Genomic DNA, 5,318 nt, shown 5'->3' with positions numbered 1-5,318 from the left:
TGTTTTACTCTTTTTAGCCTTCCTAGTTATGATTAAGTTGCTTTTCCAAGAAACCCTCCACAAAATAACTCAGATTGCGATTCACCCTGGGTCTCACAATGCAATAGCAACAGGTTGCTTGCTTTGAATGGGCTATAACAAAATTGCTGAGAAATATTAGGTTGTGACTCAATCAAACGTGATTATGGATATTATCATTAAGCTAATGAGCTATTTTTTGGTCCCCTTTCTCTAAAATTTGCTGATTATCCTGGTGGCCTTCAAAGAGCAAATTCGTTTTGATGAAGATTTTTTTTTTAAAATCTGGCTATGGCTCTTATGTAAGTATTAAAACATGTCATCAAGATTGCTTCTTTTGGGATCCCTGGGTGGCGCAGTGGTTTGGCGCCTGCCTTTGGCCCAGGGCGCGATCCTGGAGGAGACCCGGGATCGAATCCCACGTCGAGCTCCCGGTGCATGGAGCCTGCTTCTCCCTCTGCCTGTGTCTCTGCCTCTCTCTCTCTCTCTGTGTGTGACTATCATAAAGAAATCAAAATTAAAAAAAAAAAAAGATTGCTTCTTTTCTGCTCAATCACAATGTTTCTTTTTTAAATTGCTTCTTTTAATAGGGGGAAAAAATGGCCAAAAGAAAATTGACAAATGACAGCTTTTAATGCAAGGTCTTGGAAAGCATGCATCCTAGAACAATACCGCTACAAGATAGCTATCAGCTAGTCATTGGGTTTTCATTTTACTTCTATGTACATTTATCTAATATAATAATTTAAGCATTTGGAAAATTATTCAAAGGGAGAGAAGCATAAGTAACTTATTTCTAATTTCTTTTTCTTTTTAAGCAACAAAGGTAGTGAATTAGTTCTAATGTGATGGGAAAATAAGAGGATCAGAGAAAGCAGGGAAGTGCCCCAAGTTTTTCTAAAACTTTAATTGCATTTGAGGAAAGGGAAACCTTTCCATTTATTTAGACACCCTACTCTCATTTTGTTTTATCATAAGAAAAGCAGCTGTATCTAACACACACATTTAAGTAGAAAGAAAAGGTTCAGTATTTTGTACTGTCTGAATAAATGCAATGATACACCTTGAGTTCTTTAAGAACCCCATAAAGATTCTTCACCCCAAACTAATGTCAGTAAATGGCTTTTGTTGATTAGTTAAGAACACCTGGTTTTACAGGACAGCTTAAGTTATGATGTCACCAGAATATGACTTTTATAGTCAACCACAGAACTCTATTTTTATCAACCATAAGTATTCTTTATGTATCAGTATCATTTTAAATAGCTCTGATTTTTAAAATAGATTATAACTATAAGCCAAGGCTAGGACTGTAGATTTTGTGAATTCCACCAAGGCTTGCTTACCAAATAAACATGAGCAGCATGTATTCCCCTCAGAATTATTATAGGTAATATTTTAAGATAAAAATATAAAAGGAGCAAAAAGACAACACTGAAATAACCCAGTTGTTTTCATGCTATACTGGGTCATGATAGTACTTTCTTACATAGTATTCATGCTGCCAGAAAGTCCCCACATTTTAAAGTATGATTGATCCTTATTCTTATTCCCTGTGTGCCCAAGTTTCAAAGCAGGGCAAGTTTTCACATCTTCAGCTTCCAGGAATGTTATTAATGTCTATCATTTCAGAGCCACCGAAACAGTATTCAACAACTTCACAGCTCTGTCGAAAGTTTGCAACATAATAATCAATATGAACTACCATGATAGCCAAAGTAGCTGATCCTATATTCCCCACCACCCTGATCTGATTGCCCGAATATCAGTTTAGGTCACCTAATGGATCTACCTTCTTTAAAAATGTTCCAGAAGTTGATGGCTTTGACTAGCTTGAAAGTAACAAGATCCAGATGCCGCCTGTCTACACACTAAACTACACAGGACCCCAAAACAGATTTTTTTAAAATTCCCTCTATGTTTTTCAGGCTCTCCTCTTTTCCCTCACCACTGCACTTTCTTTACCTCAATCCCTCTCTCTCTCCCTCTCCCAGTCTCTCTCTTCACACACACACACACACACACACACACACACTTCCCATCAGTGTAGCTCATCCAACATCCTGTCCTTAATATAATGTGCAAGACATTATTTCCTGCTAGCAATAAGTTAAAAGAAATCTCAGGCAGGAAAGCAATTATTCCATTCATTTTTATCTAAAGTTTCCTTTCTGAATATGCTTCGTAGTCAAAAAAAGAACCAAAAAGAAAGCATGAATTTTGAAACATTTGGAAAAATTTAGCCAAATGAGTAAAAGGGATGGAATGTCCGATATTTTTCATGGAACCCTTGGGTTTGTTGTTTTTATTTCTTGGGGGGGGGGATGAGGAATGACTATAAATTTCCTCTTTTAGACTAGCCCTTGCTTTGCCATTTCCTTGAGGAAGGCAGACAGCATTCTCCACCCAATCCCCCAAAGAGTTAAAACACATGCACTGCACGGGAGCAGGAGGGCTGGTCTACTAAAGCAGCAGCCCCACAAACTAAATGCTCACAAGGGCAAAAAGCAATGTGAGTAGACCTTGCAGGGGCAGGGCGAGTCATGGAGCGATTGAAAAAGAAAGAAAAAAAAGCAACAATTTTTAATAGAATTCGGAAAGTCTGCTGCCTCGTCTGGTTTACAAATAGGCATTGTTGGAGGAGACAGAATAAATAAGAGCTAACTACAGCATGAATTACCGAACACTAATCCCATCAACGAGTCCCGGTGGCAGCACAGATCACTCAGGCACGCCTTGGTCACTCTCCGCATATTTATTTATTAAGAAGACAGTGGAGTCTGGCTAATGCGATACAAAATTAATATCACTGTAAAGAAACATAACCCATACATTCAAAGCGATAACTCTACCCCGACACCCTCCCCCCCAACTCAATCAAGTCCAATTTAACTGACAAATTGGAGCAGTGATTTCACACCTGAGAGCCTTTCAGGTCTGAACTGCAGGATCAAGTTCATGGTTGGCACTGCCCACTGCTTAGTTATGTGGGCTTTCCACTGGCCCCGTAATGGTCATTTGCGCACACACATAAAGACTAAAGTATTAAAATTTTTTTTAATTTTTTTATTTATTTATGATAGTCACACACAGAGAGAGAGCAGAGACATAGGCAGAGGGAGAAGCAGGCTCCATGCACCGGGAGCCCGACGTGGGATTCGATCCCAGGTCTCCAGGATCACGCCCTGGGCCAAAGGCAGGCGCCAAACCACTGCGCCACCCAGGGATCCCAAGACTAAAGTATTTAACCAATTCGTGTCCAATTATCATCAGTTATATTTCATCCCGTTTCAAGACCCACAGGCCTCCTGATGGCAGCCAGCACAGAAAAACAGAGCTTCGAAAAGTAAAGAACATCTATTGTAAAGCTCCAAACTTCAGTCTCTAGAGTCTTGATCACCCTCCATATAAAATAAAATATGTAAGGCAAATACACAAAAACAAAAGCACACCCAAACAAACTCTACGGGACGTCAGTTAGTCGTACTATACCTTCCCACACCCTTCTTTCATTCTATACTCTGTGATTGAAAGTCTGAGTTGCCCCCACCCTGGTGCATCCTATCCAGTGAGAAAAACCCTTTCAGAGCCACAAAGAACAGCTCACCAGAAAAGCCTCTGAAATCGTTGTTGTTCCTGATAATCACTGTCACAATCTCCTTTCTAACAACCCTGTCCATCTGCAAAGCACTTTACTACGGATATCAGGAACATTTTATGTTGCCAAATAACAACAAAGGAACACGAGCGAAACTATTATCTCTGCTAGAAGAGAAAAACCACAATCCCAGGGCTTGCTTTCTTTCATATTCTCCTCTGCCTCATTAACTCCATTGCTATGTTACTAATTTCAAAGAAGCAGGAAAGGTGATGGGAAAGGGGAGGTAAATAATAATCCACATGCCTGTTTCCCATCCCAAGTGCAGGATACACACTGCTTGCCAGACTGTGGGTCGAGCCATACCTTGGTTTAGAGACAGTGAGGATAGTAGTAAGTGTACTGGGGGTACATTTGTGGCTGATCCAGGCGTTTACCCATGTAGCTGGAATCTTTATCTCCGAGGCAGGGAACTCGATGACAGGGTATAGTGCCCCAGGCCGAGCGTCCTCTTAAACCACTATTCCTGATGGTCCCGATGACTGATGAGGCTTCAGAGATCCTTCGTCTTCCACCACTCACTAGTTCCAACACGGCAGGAATTTAAAAAAGAAACACACCAAAAAAAAAAAAGAAAGAAAGAAAAAAGAAAGAAAGAAAAAAGAAAAAAGGAAAGGTATTGGTAGAACAACACATGCACACACACACGCACACACACACACACACACACACACAGCCTTCCCAGATCCTGCCTTCCTTCCCCCAGCTGCCAGGGTCCACTTGGGATGAGGCACTTTGTTCTCTACCCAGGCTGTCTGTAGTGATGTCAATTGCCAGCGTTTGTAAAGAGGGAGAGAAGAAAAAAATCAAAGTCTTTTTAGCACAACTCCGAATCCTTGCAGATCAGCTTCCTGTCTCCTGTTTGTCTCTTTCCCCACCTTAAAGAAAAAGGGAAAAAAAGAAAGAAGAAAGAAAGAAAGAAAACAAAAAAATGAAAAAGAAAAAAAAAAAAGAAAGAGAAAGGGGAAAAGAAAACAAAACAAAACAACCTTGCACAGCCTGGTTGCTGCTGTCTCCCTTCCAGAGTGACATGGTGTTCGGGCTCCTCCTGTCCTTTCATTCACTTCCTCCTCTCCTTCCAGCCGGTGGGTGGAACCTCTCCAGGGAGCAGGGTATGCAGTCCAGAAAGCTGCAGTATTTCCTCCAAGAAAAAAAAAAAAGCCTGCTTCAACCCCTGCTGCAAGCAAAGTCCTGATTCCCTCTGCTGGCTATCTCGAACAGCAAAGCAATTTTTGCAGCAAAGCTGCTGCCGCTGGAACTGAACCCAGGGAACTCAAATTCGGGCGGTGGATTATTTCTTATCCTTCCCTCCATCTACCCCACACAAGAGCTGCCTTTTTTTTCTTGCCAAGTGGCAAGGTAAGCCACACTGCTAAAGCAAACACAGAAGACCACGGGAGGGAAGAGAGGACGAAGGGAGGAAGGAAGAGAAAGACAAAAATAAAAGCAGACGGACGACCCGTGCTGGTTAAAATGGAACAAGTGTGTCCCAGATGCTTTCAGAACCTGTTAACATACGAAAGCCAGATGAATCCAAGACCCGGTCCAGAAACTAACCTTTTACTTCTCGGAGACACGGAGGATGCTAAGCATTGAAGAAATTTGAGAGTCTATGCCAGGACTACTATTAGCAAGCCCTGCA

The 5,318-nt window shown here is 41.4% G+C and overlaps 1 long non-coding RNA gene across 3 annotated transcripts; it reads right to left on the bottom strand.

Moving 5' to 3' along the window:
• Positions 1-485: 485 nt before the first annotated feature.
• Positions 486-4,746, bottom strand: LOC119879297. Of its 3 annotated transcripts, none has more exons than XR_005387439.1 (3): positions 4,666-4,746; positions 3,983-4,197; positions 486-515 (listed from the first exon to the last, which is right to left on the bottom strand). It is a non-coding gene; the product is annotated as an uncharacterized LOC119879297 (long non-coding RNA). The 3 variants fall into 3 exon arrangements; XR_005387437.1 differs by lacking the exon at positions 486-515 and adding an exon at positions 3,136-3,409 and having other exon boundaries at positions 3,950-4,197; XR_005387438.1 differs by lacking the exon at positions 486-515 and adding an exon at positions 3,136-3,355.
• Between the last annotated feature and the right edge of the window lie 572 nt (positions 4,747-5,318).

The sequence above is a fragment of the Canis lupus genome, unplaced genomic scaffold, assembly GCF_011100685.1.
Source record: "Canis lupus familiaris isolate Mischka breed German Shepherd unplaced genomic scaffold, alternate assembly UU_Cfam_GSD_1.0 chrUn_S576H738, whole genome shotgun sequence".
NCBI lineage: Eukaryota > Metazoa > Chordata > Mammalia > Carnivora > Canidae > Canis > Canis lupus.
This window is presented reverse-complemented; position numbering and strand designations above follow the sequence as displayed.